The sequence below is a fragment of the Phocoena sinus genome, chromosome 11, assembly GCF_008692025.1.
Source record: "Phocoena sinus isolate mPhoSin1 chromosome 11, mPhoSin1.pri, whole genome shotgun sequence".
NCBI classification, from domain to species: domain Eukaryota; kingdom Metazoa; phylum Chordata; class Mammalia; order Artiodactyla; family Phocoenidae; genus Phocoena; species Phocoena sinus.
This window is the reverse complement of record NC_045773.1, coordinates 55,042,611-55,063,912: the sequence shown is the minus strand read 5'-3', so window position 1 is coordinate 55,063,912 and position 21,302 is coordinate 55,042,611.

Sequence of the window (21,302 nt, the reverse complement as noted above, 5' to 3'; positions counted from 1 at the left end):
AGTTTTATAGGAATGGTTCAAAGAGGGCGTCATTAGCTCATGGACATTCTTCTGATTGGTTGGTGGTGAGGTAACTGGGAGTCAGCATCATCAACCTTCTGGTTCCAACCGGTCTGGGGTCTACACACTTGTGGGCAGCCTACAGTTACTCCCACCTAGTGGGGGTTTCAGTATCTGCAAAACAGCTCAAAGATATTGTGTGTATCCCTTGAGGGGGAACCAGGACCCTGCCCCAAGGCTGCACTACTCTTTCTCTTGACTGCTCCTCCTTTGTCTCCCTGTCCCCTACCTTCCCTGATTAACAACTGTTTGGACCTGCCCTTTGGAACTCAGGGAAGGCCATGGAGGCTGAATGAAGCCTATTTCCTGTAATCAAGAAATGGGGGACACAGAAAGGCTTTTGTGCCCAGGAGACCCACAGGGTCCTGTTCAGTTTCAATACCCTGTGATGTTATACAGAACAGACACAGATTCTGTTTAGGGTTCCAATTCCCCTGGCTCAATAAGGAAGAGAGGTGGGCAGATAGAGGAGACACTGTTGACAGGGGACATTAATGTACTTTTTAAAGTAATGGGTCAGACATATGTAAATCATGGGAGGAATGTCATACAAAATAGTGAATGAAATATTTATACTGAAGTTTAGTGTATGTTCCAGAGGGAGTTGCCCTAGAGAGATGGGTCTCTTCTTTGTTCTGAATCTATTTTTTCACTTGCTCTGAAATAGCTGTCGACTTCACAGTCATTCTGAAGTTGATTAGATCAGAAGGCAGAGAGTGGCCTGCCCAGCATGACCAATGACAAACATCAATGTTGTGGGGATTCCAGGCTTGTAGTCTGTATACTGAAGTTGTTTTTGGTGCTCTGTGGGCCTTTAAGTGGTTCGCTGAATTTTAGTGCTGCTGTATTTGTATGTCATCTGTGTTCCAAACAGGGCAGCATGATGTACGTACACTTCCATAAAATCCAGCTTGAAATTGGCTGTCAGATTCATGGAGCTTGGTTATAATTATGTGCCCACCAATGCTCAGCTAAATGCAGAACCTTAGTACTTTTGTTTTGCTTGTTTTAATAAAACCAAACACTTTAACTTTAAGGAAGTAAATTGTTACCTATTGAGAACATCTTTGGACCTGCTGTTGGAATGATTTAGTGTTTCTAAAACATATGGTATAGGTGGACATCCATGCAGATTCTTTTCTGTCTGAAAGTCAGAGAGATCTATAAAAACTGCTAAAAATAATGAGATATTATGCTAAGTGATTTTCAACCACTATTTAACTTTCACAAAAACCCAAGGAGGTATATGATTTTCAGTGCCCATCTTATAGATGTGGAGATTGAGGCTTACAGATGTCTTCCTCACATCTGGGTCAGCTCTCAGTACAGGTTCTGATCCTATGTCCATCTGAGCACAAAGCCATAGATAGGGCAGCATTTTAGTAAGCGTTACCCTCCTTCACAAGGACTTCTGAGTATTGGTCTCTGGGTCATGTGACTATGGGCACAGCCCCGGATGCCTGGGGGCCTCTTCGATGGAGAACCATCATGCTTCTTTACCAGCAACATCAACAATTCTCCTTGGTCCTCATCTCACTGCCAGCTTGGCTCCTTGAAAGCTTTATCTTGCCAGAGGTGCCAGTAAATATAGACTCCAAAGCCAGCCTCATTTTAACTATGTTATTAAGAGTAGACAGCTGAATTACCAAGTCATACAATTTTAGAGTTGGAAATGACCTTCAAGTTCATCTGATCAGAACCTCTCTTTCTCCAGGTGAGAAGGCTGACCTCCAGGGAATTGGAGGAATTTTCCAAACAGGTAGGGAATGTGACTATACGTGAATGAGAAAGCACATATATTCATTCCCAGTCCTGAACTCTTTCAACCATGGTATTGTCAGAACACAACATGTAAATTCCCTTGGCCATAGATAGTATCCTTTTGATACTAATATATATGCTGATACTATATTATAGAAATAAATATTGACTATCCATGATATAGTCTATGATAAGATTTCATTTTTTAACATTAAAAGGAAGAGCTGGTTTTTCATCTATTGTTTTAAAATTCATACCTGAAAATTATCATCTCTTGTCAAAGAGAGAAACAGAAAACAAAATCATTGTCTTAGAATATCTAATAAAAAAGATAAGCTTGTAGGAGATCAAGATTAGTCCTATCTCCAGTTTTTCAAGTGCTACCTCTTTGTAGGAATTTTGGTTAAGAATCCAGAGGCCAGTTCTAGGTGCACAATTCCTTTAAACTGATATAATTGCAACAAAAATGGGAAGGGGATACTGAGGGGGATATCATATCCTAGATATTGACTATTCAAATAGGAGGCTTCTCTTCACAAGTGTAGATCCTATCCCTTAGTGCATTCTGAGAATCTGACATTAGATTCTTTTATAGCTCTGAAAAAACTCTATTTGGAACCAACAGAATGACTTTAGAAAGCACACCACTTTTTTTCCATGAAATGCTCAGAGACTGTACCTCATGTTTTGTAGTTTCCAGGGGCATCCTGACTGAATGTGATCTGTGTGAGTCCTTTTCATTCAACAATTGAACAGTTATGTAAATGCCTCAATGTATGTGGCTATTGTATTATTTTCCGTTTTGAAAAACTGGCTATTCAAATTGTTTTCTACATAGGAAAATTTTGTTTCAGATATGTGATATGTCTAAAGCCCTCTTTAAAAATGGTACTGTTTCTGTGTTTGGAAATAGTTAAAGTGGGATTTGGGAAAAGCAATGAGCTCTTTTCAAGAGATTGAATTCTAAAGAAGGAGCAAGAGTACAAAATACCATGCAAAGTAAATTCAGTTTTCCAAGACCATTCTCCGGAGATTAGGTTTGGAGAAGTGAATGGAGAGAGAGTGTGAGGAACATTTCCTCCAATTTGTAATATTGGATCAGGCCCATTTTAAACTGCACTAATTTATTCTTCATTGAACCATAGAGATTAATTAATCCTTTGTTTTGCTGGATTAATGAGTAATCAATATGCCAAAGGGGAAAAAATAGAATGATTTCTTCTCAAGAAACCAAGCATTTCAGGTAGCCAAGTCATTTTATCTTTTATGTTTACAAAGCACACTGCAACCCACATAAAATGTGTGGCTTCGAGGAGATTTAAGATCTTTTTTTAAAACTAAGATATCCTGTGTTTGTGTGTTTCAGATAGATACAGGCTAGTGGGACACATACACTAAAATAACCAATACATTGTGGGTGTATTTTGGTGGCCTCTGCCCTTCCCTCCAATTTTAAGTCAGTTTCTACAGTTCTTTGACACCTTTATAGGATAAGAAAGTCACTTCCCCTGAGAGTCCCTCCTGAACTACCAAACTTAATTCTGACCATCCTCTTTGGTCACCAAACCAGTCCCTTTCAACCAACTCATCTTACTTATTTTCTTCATAGTGCCTATGACTGTCTGAAATTGTCTACTTAGCCTATTTATTTACCTGCTTCTTGCCCATTCCTTCCCCACCCCCACAACTGTAAAAATCAGGATTTTGTCAGTTTTGTTCCCCATTGTATTCAGTGAGTCTAGCTGGGATCCTTGCACATAGCTGCCAAGAAATACATGTCTGAATGAACGAATATCAGTGAATGAATGAGTGTGCAATGGAATGGACTTGACCTGAAGTGGTTTCTCTAAGAGAAACAGAAGACATAAGGGATTGGGTAGGAGAACTTGGAGCACTTAGTGGCTTAAAACCAAAGAGAGAGATACTGAGAATGTCACAGCACCTTAGAAACCTTTACTTGGTGTCCAGAATACCATGGGCTTTCTACATTTCCATGGACCAGGAACATTCCTGCTGAACATTCCTCCACGGAGGTTCTCGTGTCTTTGTTGCCTGTCTAGTCTAAGCATATTTGCATGCAGCCCAGTGGTGGGATTGCATGTTGGCAATAAGGGTGGGATGGATGGAGGGCATGTTTGGACAGATGCTTCTCTTAACTGTGAGAATCATCCAGGTACTAGTCGGGGTCTGCTGCTACCATATTAATTCCTATTTGGCAGATTAACAATAGATACTAGGACATACCCTGTAAAATAGTGCATTGTTAGCTTCCTAGGAATTCATCTGTAATCATAAGGTCTGGGATAGTCTTCCATTCTGCCATAACTTAGTTATAATTTGAAAATACCATTAATATTTGTATTTCCAACCCCAAAGGTAGAGATACTAAAGTCTGTTAATATATTAATTTTTAGATTGAGCAGGGGCTTATGTTATAAAACACATCAATGGAATATAAAAGGGGTGTAAAGTGGTACCTGAACATTTATATAATATATTTCTAGTGTCAAAAAAGTTTAATTAAGATATGTAATCCATTGGCGTCAGAACTGGCAAGTGATTCTATACATCATATATATTTATGAATAATTATGATATTGATCCCTTCAAGTAAAATTGAGAATGGTCTCTTCATTTGCCTTTTCTTTAAACCATTCCCCTTTAGAATGTGAAGTCATAAGTCCCTCTTTAAAGACTTTTTGAAATTATTGGATTTTTAATTTGAGTCATTGTAGTAGGTCTTTTGGTTGCAGGCAACAGAGACTATCTCTGTCTAATAACAATAGAAGCAATCTATTGAAATGATATGTAGATTGAAAAACCAAAGACCTGTCAAAGAAGAGCTGAAATTGAGAGATCAAGGAACAAAAAATAATGAGGACTCCACTATCTTCTGGGCATTACTGTGGTCAGGAAGAAATGCCACATATTGTCCATGATAAGGTCACCCAAGACAAGCATTTTTTGTTTTTTAGACAAACATTTTTGAGAAATGAATCTGACTGATTCAGTTGAGTCAGTGCTCAACCCTCCTGTGAGTAGGAGACCATCTTTAATAAAAATTCATAAATGCAGAAGGACTGTTTCCCAGGGAAAAAATAGCATGCTATTACCAAACAAACAAACAAACAATAAATAAAAAGGATGCTGGGCAGGTAAAAACACAAATATCCACTACAGTAACTGAGCTAATCCCATCCCTCTCTAATGTTTTGTTTTGTTTTTTTTTCCTGGAAGCATGGGAAATAGTCACTCATACTGATCACGGCATCTTCAGCAATGACAAAAGAATAAACTTGGATTAAATCTTAGTGTTGATTAAGGTATAATAAGCCAGCACATTAAAAAGAAATATTAATTGATGGTGACAAGGTAGGTGAGTGGAAGGAAATTAATATTTCGAGAGAGCCAGGTACTATGATAATTGCTTTTCAGGACCCTCTCATTAATATTCATCCTGATCACAGGAGGAAGGCATTCTTATACTGATAGGGAAGCTGAGGATCAGAGAGTTTATGCAACTTTTTTTCAAGGTCACATACTTAATGACATACAAATATGATGATGTGATGTATTACTGGAAATACAATTCCAAAGGAAAACAACATGCAATTGTTAGTTGGCTTTGCTGATGTAATGTTCCTGTTGTCACAGATAATTAGTACATAACGCCTCTCTGTTGGACCATTATGTTATCTTGAGACCTAATAAAATAGAAGCATCTCTTTTTCTACCAGTATTGTTAGGATTATGAATATTATCACTAAATAGTGTTTTCTTTTCTTGCTAAAAATCTCGGTTGACTGTTTTTATTTGAAACCAGTCATCTTGCTTTTAACCCATTTGTCTTAGGTCAGATTTCCTAGCAGATCTTGAGGCAGGGGTTTGGGTTTAAGTGATTTATGTCAGGAGTGCTGTTCAGGAAACAGACAAACAGAAATACTTTAAAGGAAGTGAGGGAAACAATAGGAAAGAGGATGTGCTCAAGGGTGGAAATAATGAGCCCTGACCTCATCCTCAAAGGACTCCAGAGCTTAAGTCACACTATGAAGTCCTTCTCCCTGACAGCAAGGTGTCACCTGTGGGCAGTTATGCGAAGCTGGGCATCTGTGAGTCCTTAGCAGATGGCATGCAGAGGAGTTGGAGGATGGGGGTTACCAGCTCTGTATAGGGGATCTGGGCCAGCTGTGAACAGTCAACTCTCATTTGACATTCAAGAGTTGAGTCATTGCCAGGTGCAACCCTTTGGTCAAAGGGAGGATAGGTCTTTGCTGGCTCTTTCCTTGCAACAAAAGTTTCCACACCTCAGCAAACCTCCTTTCTAACAGAAAGAGCTCCTAGCTGAGCCTGCTCATTTTTGGCAGGAAGGTGTGTGTCATTGGATACTTAAGGACAATACTTAGCCATTGGCTATGTTCGGACCTGCTTCCCTAATGTCATGGGATATGGCTTTGCCAAGAGGAGACTGAAGTAGCATCAATGCCGTGTAGCTGAAACCTCACTCCTTCTTGGGTGGGACTTGAACCCAGCCAAAACTCAGATTGGGACTCAAACCCACGAGCTGGGACTTGAGCCCACTTGCATCTCAGATTGGGACTTGAACCCACAATCCCTGACTAGCAGGGGACTCGAAACCACTGTCATTTGATTGAAACTGCTCACCTGGTGTCAGGATTCACTGAAGCTCAGGTCCTTTTGTCTCATTGCAGAAAGAATTCAGCATAAGGCAAAGATGCAGGCAAAGAGTGAGTTTATTAGTATAGGATGCTTGTGAGAGATGGAAGCAGACAGGCAAGGGAGCACAACGCCGAGAACAAAGAGGGCCATGTTTTCATAATCAAAGAAAAAGTGGGGAGAGGAGATCACCTTCTTCCTCATTTTTAGGTAGACATCAAGGTTTACATGATTAGTTCCTCCTTTGACCCTATATGGTCTAACCAGGACTGTCATGGTGCTATTTAAATCATATGTGTATTAGCAGAAGTGTGGTCACATATACTAAAATATGGTAATTCATCTTGGGCTCTGGTATAATGTCCCCTTTCTCCTATATTTCTGTCTCGGCTGCATGCAGAAATGCTAGTCTTCAAGGACTATCAACTCTTTGACTTCATGTAACAAGATTCAGCCCCTGTATCTGTTGTCTTGTGTTTTATCAGGGTTTGTGACTTGAGTGTGTCTGGCACTTGGATGCACCTGGTCTTCCTTCAAAGTAGTGTAGATTGTTGCTAGGTTACTGGATTCTTGAGTGGTCATTAGCTTACAACAGTCTCCCAAACTCCCTTAAAATTCCCTTTCTGTCCTTAATCCCCTAGTGGGATTTCTAATCCAACTATTTAATTATCCTACTCTATCCCTACCATAGCTGTGATTCACAGCTGTAATTAGTGCACCAGTAGTTTAATAGTGAAATTTTGTATGGGAAAAATAGTACCTTTCTGTTTGTTTTCCTAGTTTGCAGGTCTAGCTTAAACATTTGTATCTTGTTTTTATGGCATAGGTAGATAGCTCTTGTTCTATTTCCCTTTTCCGCCCCTCTTGAATTGAGTTTTGTGAACTGATACACTTTTGTGATTTAACAAATGTTAGGCTATTTAATATCATTTTAGTGGATGAACACTGAGGCATTTTTAAGGTGGCACAAATATGTATTTGCTGCTTCCTTCTATCTTTCCTTCAAAGCATAGTCAATTTGCATTTATTTTATTTTTACCCAATAGATCTTTCTGTGTCCTCCCTATACCCTCACCCCTTTCTCCTTCCCTAGATCACTGTCTTAGTTTAGACCTTTATCACTTCTTCTCTGGGCTCTTGTTAAATAGCTTGCTATGGGCTCATCAAAAGTGTAATGGTGATTTACAGAGAAATCGAAAATATGTGACTCCATCAATTTCATGGAAGTGGCTTTACCAAGCTGAGATTCAGAAATGTCCACTTCAGTGGAGAGACGAGTATCTCTTATCTTCACAAAGGGACCTGACACCCATTACAGGGCCAAGGGATGTGTAAGCCCATCTCTTCCTCGAGAACCTATCCTGGGCTTTCTCCATGAAGTTTTATAGCCTGATCTTGTGTGTCATACAGGGTCTGTCTATGTGCCTGCATGCTTACCTACTAAGTGCAAGAGACAGAATAGGCCCAACACACAGTGAGTGCTTGTGACCAGAATGAAGAGCAGACCAATCCCCCAGGGGCCTGTGCTCCCCTCCCTCCTGAGGTTTGGGTACCTCCATTCTTGCATCTCTCAACTGGCTGCCCTCCCCAAAGCATCCACTCTCTTTCCCCAGATTCTCTGTGCTGCACTAGAGTCCTCTTTATCAAACTCAATTTCTATATCTTTTTATACCTTTTGAGTTCTTTTCTTATGCATACTTCACATAAAGTGAAACAATTACAGTTTTTTAAAATCGACTGATTTCCTTTTCCTACTTACATTTTACTGGTTCTCCATCATGTAATTGATCATGAATTGTATATAATTCTGTGTGTGTGTGTGTGTGTGTGTGTGTGTGTGTGTATTCACACACTGATCTCATACCAGTTTGTGTCTTTACATCCTACATGCCAAACCACTCGCAGATTTGGGAACACAACACGCTTTCTCAAACTTCTGAGTGTTACCACTTGGCATTTTCTCTTTATTTTAGAAATTCAGCATGTGAATCTAAGGGAACCCATTTCAGTTCATAACACACTTGTTAAAAAGATTTCTGCCCAAAGGAAAAACAAACATTTTAACGCTTTTCTCAACTTCTCTAATTTCCACTCTACCCTTCCGTGACAGATTTCCTTGAGAGTTTTCAATTTCAATAGTTTATGAATATCCACTTGCTTTCAGAGTCCTAGCAAGTGATTCAAGGAGTGCGGGATATGTACTTTTCCTTCAGTTGGACGATAATTTTTCAAAGCGAGCTCACGTATTACGTAGGCTTTTATTTTTTATTGATTTCTTTGCCTTTTCCCTCTGTCTGCCTGAGCCAGTCTCATGTCTTCATGAATGAACTCACATTTCACCTCCTCGGTGCAGTTTTCAGTGGCATTCTGGGCAGTGTGATCACTCTTGCTCCTGTGTTTCTGTAGCATTTCTTACAAGTGTGCATTTTACTATTTGTGTTTGCCTATTTACATATCTGTTTCTCCTCTGAGACTTTGAGGGCAGACATATAAACACATATGGTTCCCCAAGGTTCAACTGGTTGTTTTCACAGGATTATGTTGGCCAAACACCTCATGAAAACCAGTAGAAATCCCACACCCAGCTGAAACATGAGGAAACAGACTCTTAGGTGGGACTCTCTCCAAGCAGACTGGGCAGTTCCTCTGTGAGTGATTTACTGAAGGCAGGCTCTTAAGAGAAACCTTTAAGGGAGTGAGGGGAACGCAGTAGGAAACAGACTGAATTGGAGAGGTGTGGTTTCAGGAGTCCAGCTTCAGCCTGGTGCCAGGGGAAGCTCTGGATCGTGAGAGAGCATTGCCTGCCTTTAGGCAAATGAGCTGGGCTTTTATGCCTTTGGTCATGAGTCACCCCAGGAAGTGGGTAGTTGTAACCTCCCAGCAACTCTGGACAAGGTGCCTTCTGTAGGCTAAAGGGGAGCCTCCAGGAAAGGTGGAGGCATGGGAACACTGGCTTGGTAAAGGAGATCTGGGCAGGGAGCAGAAATAGCATCTGCAACTCATACTTAGATATTTGATGGCTATCAAAGAGAGGGCTAGTTCACATGTGTTGAGATCTCACTTCTTGCAAGTGCTGTGCTACGTGACTTAAGTGTGAGTGGGCCACTCGGCTGTCTATCCTAGATTCTATTTAACCAGCTTTCAGTCAGGGATAATATCATACTACAGATCTAGGTATTGAGCCAGGGAAACAATGTCTATTCCTGTATTTCATCGAATTCAAGAAGCACTGATTGCAAAACACATCTTTGTTTTATATTTCACTGTTCTACTATGAAGGAAAACACAATAATTCCTATTAAATTATAATGCAGTACTTTCTTATCTTCCATTTTGTGACACAGCCTGCTTTCAGAGATGTTCAAAAACAAAAGTGTGCACGAAACTTGGAAATATATAAATCTTGATAGCTAAATGGCAAGTAGGAAGAAGTTTGTATTCCAACTTTTACAATATTAGATTATTAACTTAATTTCTGAGATTAACTCACAATGGGTTATTTTAAATGACTTTAACTTTAAAGTAATACAGTACATACAAGAGTTTGTAAGAATTATTGTACTTCTAAGTTGATCATAAGGATGGACTTTTGATAGAATCTGCATATACTTTTTTGAAACTTACCTTTGGTCGAGGACAAGTATATGATATTCTCATACATAATCATAATTATGTGTCATATCTGAGAAGAGGTTATTAACTACACTTATCAATAGTTTTTCAGTGACTACTATGATTTGCTAGAATGGTATACACAATATTGAAACTAGTGTTTTCTTGTGCATATATATTATATATATATTCTTTTGAAGTATAGTTGAGTTACAATACTATGTTAAAGGAATGAAATTGGGTCATTTGTAGAGACATGGTTGGACCTAGAGACTGTCATACAGAGTGAAGTAAGTTAGAAAGAGAAAAACAAATATCGTACATTAATGGATATTTTTGGAATGTAGAAAAATGGTACAGATGAACCTGTTTGCAAGGCAGAAATAGAGACACAGACCTAGAGAACAAATGTATGGACATCAAGGGGGCAAAGTGGGGATGGGATGATTTGGAAGATTGGGATTGACATATATACACTAATATGTATAAAATAGATAACTAATGAGAACCTACTGTATGATACAGCAAACTGCACTTCGCTGTACAGTAGAAAGTAACACAACATTGTAAAACAACTGTACCCCAATTAAATAAATAAATACCTGTTGAAAAAGAAAAAATAAACAAACAATACCACATTAGTTTCAGGTGTACAGCACAGTGATTCAGATTCTTTTCCCATATAGGTTGTTACAAAATATTGAGTATAGCTCCTTGTACTATACAGTGGGTCCTTGTTGGTTCATCTATTTTATATATAGTAATGTATATATGTTAATCCCATATATTTGTTAATCCCAAACTCATAATTTATCCCTCCTCCACCTTCCACTTTGGTAGCCATAAGTTTGTTTCCTATGTCTGTGAGTCTCTTTTTCCTTTGTAAATAAGTTCATTTGTATCATTTTTTTAGATTCTACATATAAATGATATCCTATGATATTTGTCTTTCTGTGTCTGGCTTACTTTATTTAGTGTGATAATCTCTAGGTCCATGCATGTTACTGCAAATGGCATTATTGCATTCTTTTTTATGGCTGAGTAATATTCCACTGAATGTACGTACCATGTCTTCTTTATCCATTCATTTGTCGTTGGACATTTAGATTGTTTCCATGTCTTGGCTATTGTAAATAGTGCTGTAATAGACGTTGGGGTGCATGTATCTTTTCGAATTATGGTTTTCTCCAGATATAGGCCCAGGAGTGGGATTGCTGGATCATATGGTAGCTCTGCGTTTAGTTTTTTAAGGAACCTCCATACTGTTGTCCATAGTGGATGTACAAACTTACATTCCCAGCAACAGTGTAGGAGGGTTCCCTTTTCCCCATACCCTCTCCAGCATTTGTTATCTGTAGACTTTTTGATGATGGCCATTCTGACTGGTGTGAGGTGATACCTCATCGTAGTTTCAATTTTCTTTTCTCTAATAATAGCGACGTGGAGCATCTTTTAATGTGCCTTTTGGCTATCTGTGTGTCTTCTTTGGCGAAGTGCCTATTTAGATGTGCATGTATTTTTTAATCTTCAGCACAAAGTATAAAACTAGTGAGGCTATTGACAACCTCAAAAGATGGGGCTCATCCACATGACCTGGTATGCTGCACCATCTTCAATCCCCACCCATTGCTTCCTCAGCACCTGTCTCACTTCAGGAGGTAAAAAGCTGAGGACAAAACCATTAATTCAGTGAAAACAAGACTTTTTTGGCTGATGTAATGGGTCATTCTATTACAGACTGATGTTTTTCTAATTCTCCAACACTAGTGTGAACATCATAATATTAGTGTGAACATTATACATATTAACAATGAATCATTTTTAAATGAACCTTCTTTGAGTAACAGCCAAGTGAAATGAAACAGTCACACTCATTATGATTTGGTTTAGTTCGTTAGTTGAAACATGAGAGATTTCTTTATTTAGTCTGTGATAGAAAGGGCTTATTGCCTTAGCCAGCTAGTTGCTATTACCAAAATTAAAAACTATATAAATTATACAAAGCTATTCACAGAGGCTAGCATCAAAATTACTGTCCCTGCTGAGGAAAAATGATGTCTTCAGTTGAACTTCCAGATACAAAATAGCAGTAGGAGATAAATCAATTTCTGGACCATTATTAAAGGATTAATGGTGGGTCCCAAGTGTCTGTTGACCAGACTTATTTTCTCCTTTACGGTTGGTATGTCTTTGCTTGGTTTTGAGTTGTTATTACAGAGAAAATTGCTGCCATGTTAAAGAAAGCTAAAAGCAGCCGAAAAAACAAATCTCATTTATTGTTTTTTTGTTTGTTGGTTTGGTTTTATTTACCATTGTCAGACAGTCACCTTTTAGATATTTTACAAAATAACAAAATTTTCAGTTGGTTAGTGTCTAAACTGATAAAAATAATATTTTAAAGTAAGGTTCAAATTCACTTGCAGTCATTAACATTTTTAGGACTGAAAGTATAAGTCTTCAGAATTGTTTCTCCCTTGGGTGAAGGTAACAGAGAAAAAGTTTTCATCTCATAGTTTGGTCCTCAGATATAAGTTTCAATTTTTCTCCTGTCTAAGAAACAATATCTCAAAGAAAGCCAAAAGGATAACCTTTTAAGAGAATGTGAGAACATCTCTCCGCTGGACCATTCAACTTGGCTCAAGATGGAATTGTATCATAGAAAAATTGAATAGCTTCAGATGTTATGAAACTGGGTCATCTCCCACCATCATGACTGATCAGAAACTACACGAGAATCAGTGGGAGTGGGAAAACCTGTGGAAATAACCACAGAGCTTAGATGTATTTTACTGGGAGTTCGACTCAACAATAGTTTAAACAGGTATTCTTCTTTAGTTGTTCTTTAGTTTGAGTTCAGGAAATTTATTTTCCAAGCTAAGAAAAAGGGCAATGAAAGGGTCAATGTTATACATTTTTTTACTTTTTATATTTTTTCTGGTTTTAAAAATAATAGAGAAAATATAGCTCATTGATGGAATAAAAGAAAAATGACTTTTATTTCTACTACCCTGTGATTCATTCATTCATTCCATGTACTGTGTGCCAGGCACTGGTCTAGGAACTGAGGCTCTAGCAGTAAAGTGACTCCTACCCTCACAGAGCTGACAGTCCCATAGGGGGAGATAGACAACAACAAAAGTAAAGGATACAGTGTGTTAGAAGGTGATAAGAGCGATGAAGAAAAGCAAAGGAAGGTCTTCACACTGCACACAACTTCAGAGTGTACCATCCACATTCTATTTTATGAGAATCTCATTTTCTGGAACGATGCCACATGGCCCTAGGAAGGAAGGCTGGAGACTCTTGGTGAGAACAGAAGGAGGAGGTGGGGTTTTGGGGCAATGGTAGGATTGCTCCAGAAGGTAACATGAAAATCTTGAAGGGGGTACTATTTAAAGGAAGAGGGTTCCAGGCCATGGGACCAGCCTATGCAAAGAGGAAGGGTGTTCAGCAAGCGTGAGGCCCAGGAGGGAGGCCAGTGTGATTGGACGAGAGTCAGATGAGGACAGTAGCTGAAGATGATGACTGGAAAGTACTAGAGAGGCTTACGAAAGGAGTGTGAGATGCAGCCACTGGAGAATCTGAGCAGGGGAATCTGACATATTTTCCACAGTCACACTAGATGCTGTGTGGAGAATAGATGATCAGTCACGGGGTAGCCAGGAAGGAAGACAGGCACCCTATCAAGAGGTGAATGAGGGGATCTGACGAGGATGACGATGATCTAGGAGAAAATGATGGTGGTTCAGACCAGGGTGGGGACAGTGGTGGATAGTGCTTGGATTCTGGATATATTTTGGAATAAAGAGCCAATTAAATTTTTTTTCATACAACATATGATGTAGGAGAATAGAAATAACTTCAAGTTTTGGGGCACTGTTACCATAATAGAGTATATTTATCTAGTACTTTTGTATGGATTAGTGTATGTGCTATTTATATAAAATATTTTAAGGTTGTAATTCTATACTACCTACTAGTGCATAAGTTTTTCGCTTAATATATGTTATGACATAAGGATATTCTACATTCTTAAATATTAGCTGAAAATATGATATTTAGAACAAAAGTTTTATAGCATTCCAAAAATAGAATATATTACCCAATGTACAGAATTAAGAATTGGGATGGGATCTGTCAGAGATTGGGGAGCAGTGGGCAGAAGTCCTTCAGGAAGGGACCTGTTTGGGTTTGCTGTTTTTTCATCTTGTCATTTCAGAGCTCCTTAGCTTGGGAGACTCACCAAAAAATTTCCTCTCTGAATTTGGTGTGGGAGCCAAGAGTTAGCTGGGCAGAACTCTGTTTGGTGTCAGGAAAGGGTGCCCTTGTTCTAAGCTGGAGGTTACCCGATCTTCCTCCAACCCTGCCTGGGCTTTGCTCACCTAATGCAGACCTAGAGAGGCCATTCATCATGCTCTCCTGTATCCCGTGGTCTCCCCAGAGATGCTTGTGTGTTCTAAATATATACACACTGACCACCACTGTCCCCTTGCACAGCACAGTGGGTGTTACTAGGTTCTGCTGGAATCTCTTCCATGTTTATCTCAGACAGGCTGTCCCCTCACCTGTCTGTCAGTGCTGTCTGGTTGTCTTTAGGACCATCTGATATATTTATACCACAACTAACAGAAATCACTTCTGCTCTTTGGTAGGTGGCTGTAGTTCCTAGTACATCCTTTTCTGAACTCTAATATGGACTTTTTCATAGTTTCATGTCGGCGATCATGTCCATGTGCGCATGTTGTCTGAAAGTCTCTGAAACGTGTGTGTGTGTGTGTGTGTGTGTGTGTGTGTGTGTGTGTATCAAACGCAACATCAAATGGAAACTCCAACTCATACAGTAACTTCTTAAATTACTGTTGCATACTTATATTTCTCATGGCTTTGAGATATGGTTTTATGACTATTTTTGGCATGCAAAATAAATTTTAATCAGAGTTAAAACACGTTTTATTAATTAGATAGTATTACAATTGTATGATGTATCTCATTTCTCTAAGTTGGAACTCAGCTTTTATTTCATGTTAGAAAGATAGTTACTGTGTAGATTTCAAAATATACAAATCAGCCTAGAAAATGAAGGCCTTGCCTAGAGGGAAGTAGGTTAAATAAGGGAAATCTTGACTAACTTGGACTTACGGGCACCACTGGTTATGACAGAGAATGATGCCTGTGCAGGATTAGGTCTTACTTGACTTCTGCTATGATCCAGGTTAAGCAAGATGACCATTTAAGTTTCGTGTTGCCAAAGTATCCACCCAGCCACCAATTCTTTTTTTTTTTTTTAAACATCTTTATTGGGGTATAATTGCTTTACAATGGTGTGTTAGTTTCTGCTTTATAACAAAGTGAATCAGTTATACGTATACATATGTTCCCATATGTCTTCCCTCTTGCGTCTCCCTCCCTCCCACTCTCCCTGTCCCACCCCTCCAGGCTGTCACAAAGCACCGAGCTAATATCCTGTGCCTTGCGGCTGCTTCCCCCCAGCTATCTACCTTACTACGTTTGTTAGTGTGTATATGTCCATGACTCTCTCTCGCCCTGTCAAAGCAAACCCTTCCCCCTCCCCATATCCTCAAGTCCGTTCTCCAGTAGGTCTGCGTCTTTATTCCTGTCTTACCCCTAGGTTCTCCATGACATTTTTCCTTAAATTCCATATATATGTGTTAGCATACGGTATTTGTCTTTTCTTTCTGACTTACTTCACTCTGAATGACAGACTCTAGGTCTATCCATCTCATTACAAATAGCTCAATTTCATTTCTTTTTAAGCCAGCCACCAATTCTTTCTCCACAATTTTATGGAATGCATATGAGGAACCAACAGTAAAACAAATAAACAAACAAAACACAACAACAAACGTAAATTCCATCCTCATAGAATTTACTCTCTACTTACATGCATAAAGCAGGGTAATAGGGTAAAGAATGAAGTGAAGGTGCTATGTTATGTAAGATGATTAAGAAAAACCTCTTTAATAAAGTGGTATATGTGCAGAGAGCTTTAGAAGTGAGGGATTAAGTCAAGACTGTCCAAAGAAAGCCTGTTTTAGGCAGAGGGAAGCAAAGTGCAGAGGCTCCAGGACGAGAGTTATCTGGCCAATTGGTGGAAGGGCAGGAGGCTGGTGAGCGGGGCAGCAGGAGAGCCGGCAGAGATGAGGTGAGGAGGGCCTCGAGTCCTTCTGTGCCTGCCAGGCCCCATTCTTTCTTTGTTCTTGTAGATCTTGGAGATGTTTCTATCTTCCAGAACTTCCTTTTCGAACAGAAATGCCCCCAAGGAGAGCAAGATCTCAAGCTCATTATCATTGTCATGTTCATTTTTCTGTTAACTTCTTGAAGATCCGTGGAGAACCAGCAAAGGTCTGATTTAAGGAAAACAAAGTGCCTAGGTGGTGAATTAAGGAAGGTTAATATTATCAGAGAAAAGAGCATTATAATGTAGGTGAGAGGGTAACAAACAAGTTTATTTGATATTGGAGATGATTGTGTTTTGCCTACCCAAATTAATTCCCCTTAAATCCCTCTTTCTTTTCTGGAGGGCTCTAATTTTGATCTATAGTACATGCTCCATTCTTAAGCCATATGCAGCCATTTGCTCTGAGAAAATGACCTTTCTCCCATGCTCAGGAGGGTAGTATGTCTTGTGTAGTTTGAGCCAATGGTTGTAATTCCATTTTCCTCATTAGTGAATGACTTAGGAAACAGTATGTGACCAATTCTGTCCAATAAAACATGAGGAGAAGACTGCTTGAGGCAGGAGCTTCTAGTAAAAGTTATTTAAAAGGCACAGGAGGAAAAGGTAGCTAATTCCAGATATTGGTGGGTGAAGATATCTGTAGTCATCTTGTGACCATGAGGACAGCTATCAACATGCTGAGGGTGGCTTGCAGTGTTATGTGATTGACCCTGGCACTATCCACTGATGGGCATTTTCTTTGCCTCTTGCTACAGCAAGGAGTTCCAGAATCCACACCAAAAGGGGGTAAACCCCAAGAATATATATTATATATATTTGTGATAACAAACATATGAAACAACCTATATATCTATCAATAGAGAATCATAAATGTTATAATTAAAATTTATGTCCCCATTATATGTTGTTTTCAAAGAAAATGCTCACCATGTATTGTTGGAAGAAACAAGTACAAGAAGATATAAATACAGTATTTTCTTCAGATGTCACATATGTGGACAGAGAGTCAGAGAGACAGAGATGGACAGAGAGATAGACAAATATATATTCATTATTCATAGAGAAAAGAAAATCCAGAAGCAAATAGACCAAATACTAATAGCCATTACCTCTGGGTTGTAGAGTCAGATGAGATCAGATATGTGAATTTGTTTTTATACGATTTTGCATTTCAACATTTTACAGTGAAAAGGTAGAGCTTTTATAGTCAGATGAAAAATTACTAATTTTACAAAACTCGAAGGATGACCCATGTGCCTCATAGGCCTTCTCTAATATAACTTTTAACCTGTCAGAGTCTTTCCCATGAACTGAGAACCTCTGTGCCCCTCTGTCCAGCTTTGCCTCAATCTGGCTGCTACATCAGGCTCTTGCCTCAGTTTGAATACATTGCGCCAGGCAGGGGTCTAAGCACCAGTGTCTCCAAAACTGATGAGAATTCCTTGCAATCCACCTGTCTGCTACCTTCCTCTGTCTCACGTGGCCAGTGGGGCAGGCCTGCAGCAAGTATGACACTGGTAACTCCAGGGTAGTCCCCTTGGGTGACACCCTGCCCTTGGTTTCCGCAGCTGCCTGGGTGTACGATGGTGGCCTCTGGGCTTCATCCAGCCCTCCTCTTTGGTGAGGGCACTACACACTGATGACCTACACAAAGCAGGGATGACAGTGACTGGTCCTACTACATAAACCTTCTTCCACCCCATGGGCCAGGGCAGTATGAGACTAACGCATGCATGCAGATGGCATCGGCAAGAATGCCGCATAGTCAAAATTAGGATGCAAGTCAGCTCGAGTCATTACGGAGGCTTGGGGCTTCTAAGCTAATTTATGGTGACCTGCAGAAGCTAAAATGAGGCAGAATCTGGATCGTTCCCCTATTATGAAACTCTGGGAATGACTCCTACCTCATTGGTAAGAAAGGATATTTAGAGCTGAAATCTTTAATATTTCAGAAGACATATCAAGGAACAGTCTTAGTGGTCCCCCCTATTTCCTGGCATCAGCATCACCTATAATCTGTCAGCCTGTATGTGTTGGGGTGCTCCTCATATTATTTTTCTGTCCTGTGACAGGGAAAGGAAACGGAGGGTGGAGGAATAGGCATATTACATGTGCACACGTGGGTGGTGTGACTGTCAGTGTGGGGATGCCCCAAGCTGTCACCGTTCAGGTTCCTCCCCAACTCAGAGACTGAGGCAAGGGCTTGTGTGCAGAAAGTGTGTCTGGAGGTGATTTCCTGAAGCAAGAGGAGAGTGGAAGGAGGAGAGTCCACAGTGTTATCAAGGTCACGCTAAAACGTTTACAGGGAAAAAAAAAGCTGCAGTTGGTCAGTGGGGATCAGCTTCACTGAGGCATCCTGAGAAGGGACAGAAAGGCTTGCAGATTGTCTGCCTGAAGGCTGAGAGGCAGGAACTGTATCTACTAGCACCTGTCCTCTGCTGGTAGCTCAGCGCAGCCTTTGTGCAACCACCCTGGCCCTCAGCTTCCCTGGTCCAGCCGTTGGTGCCATTTGCTGGAAGAGGGGCCCTCCATGCAGAGAACTTGTGCTGGCAGAAACTGTTCCCTCGAGCTGAGGTGGCCACGACTATGTGACATGGTGACATGGACCACCAAGTTCCCAAGGTTTCACCCAGGTGTGTGAACGTGAAGAAAACACACCTTGATTCACAGCCCTTAGAAATAGTATTTTCTGGATCAGAGCTTAAGACTAATTAGATTTGGCCTATGCAGTCTGTATTTAATTCATTTATTAAGCACCTATTATGTTTTTGGTGCTGGGGTAACAAAAATGGATGGGGTAGTTTTTAGATTCCAGTTTGGTACAGGAGATAAGCTCATTATGATTAAATGTGTTACCTACTCGAAGGAGGTATGCATAGGGCACCTAATGTGGTTTCTGGGGAAGGTTGCTTTTATTCCAAACAGAGGAAGACTCCAGAGGGAGGTAAGAGCCGGGACATACATATGTGTGTGTGTGTGTGTGTGTGTGTGTGTGTGTGTGTGTGTGCATAAAATTCTTCCTTTCAGAAGAGTTGTCTGCTTTATGTGAATTATTTCTTATTGTCAAAATTCAAATCTAGAAGAATGGTAAGATTCATGGAGTGCAAAATGATCACACAATAGACTGGTTTTAGTGAAAGTGTATTTTCATCCCAATTCATATTTATGCTTTGGATACTTCCATATTTTTGGCTTCCTGGTAGTTACTTAAGACGCAGATGTAGAGAATGGACCTGAGGACACAGGGAGGGGGAAGGGTAAGCTGGGACGAAGTGAGAGGGTAGCATGGACATATAAACACTACCAAATGTAAAATAGATAGCTAGTGGGAAGCAGCCACATAGCACAGGGAGATCAGCTTGGTGCTTTGTGACCACCTAGAGGGGTGGGGTAGGGAGGGTGGGAGGGAGACGCAAGAGGGAGGGGATATGGGGATATATGTATACATATAGCTGATTCACTTTGTTATACAGCAGAAACTAACACAACGTTGTAAAGCAATTATACTCCAACAAAGATGTTAAAAATAAATAAATAAAGAGCATCCATGCAGCTCATTCCTAGGTTAGAATTTGTATTCAGCCAAAGAAAACCTTTGCACCTGCCACTAAAATGCGTCCACTTCTGGGTGGAATGCACCAGCTGCTCCCCAGCCTCCGACGGCACGCCAGGCAGCTCAGGGCTGAGAATGAGGCATCATATCCCAGGCAGATGAAACTGGTGGGGAAATTTCAAGTCAACAGAATGCAATTACCCAAACTGAAATGAGGCCAGGGGCATATCAGGAGGCCCTTCCCATCTGTTGAGGGGAAGGATCACCAGATATTTAACAAGGGCAAGTGGTCAGGATCTTAGTTCTAGGAGTCATTTAAAAGGCAGGCACTTACACAAAGACTAAAGGAAAACTGCACCTGATATGCAAATCATATTTCTTCATTTGAAAAGAAATATCAGAAAAAAAAAGATGACATTACCCCCCCAAAAAAAATAATTAAAAAAAAAACAACACTAAGACCTAGAAGATCAGCCCCTTCTTGCTCTGGGAGGAAAGAAGTGTTTATGGATGGGGAGGTAAAATATTTCTACATCAGCTCCTCTTAACAAGGACAATTGGTTATCCTGGAACTGACAAAGAGAGATTTCCCAAACCAAACTTATTGAATCCAATACATTTATCCCTGGTTGTAATGGACAGGTCCTTCCATTACCAGCTTATGGAACAACACTGTACGATTCTTCTAGGGGTCTTGACACAGCATTGTTTTTCACCAAGAAACAAACCTAATTTTTAGACTTTGCAGCAAAAAGAAATAAGCTGGGCTTGGACAGCAGCCTCTAACAGCTGCTGTGTGATGGTTGCTCATCGGAAACTGTAATCCACAGGTCCATTTCAGCACGTGGATCCCCTGCCTGTCTCCCCATCCTGAGTAACGTGTATCTTTCTCCTGGAGAGAACAGAAAAATCTGTCTCAGTCTCCAAGCCAATATGAACCCAAGTATTGCTACAAGCCCCCCACCCCACCCCTTGTCAGATAGAGATGAAGAGTGAGGCGTCTTGTACAGATCTGGTTTGATGGGAATCCATCACACTGAGAAATAGACTGGCTTTCCTATTTTCCTCTTAATAATCTGCCCTCTTTATGGACCAAGAACTCAGCATTTCCAACCTAAGGGAGAAATAACAGAAGGCATCACTGGGCCAGATGTCTCCTTTTCCAACCGCTGCTTTGTGGAGCTGTGCTGTCCCCGGGTTCCTTTGTGCTGCTCTCCAAAGTGAGGTGCGATGAGCCATCTCTGTATCCTCCCTCAAGGGACTGTTCCATGTCATGCTGCTGATCCTGCAACACTCTCACTTCTCTTCCCCCCCTGGAAGTAGAGAGGAAGGAAAAGAGATGAGCTGGTAAGGGATCTTATTCAGCATTGGAAAAAAGAAACTTCCTTTGTTGGTGTGGTTCGCTTTTAACTCTGTTTGCAAAGGCAGCGATCTGGGGAACCT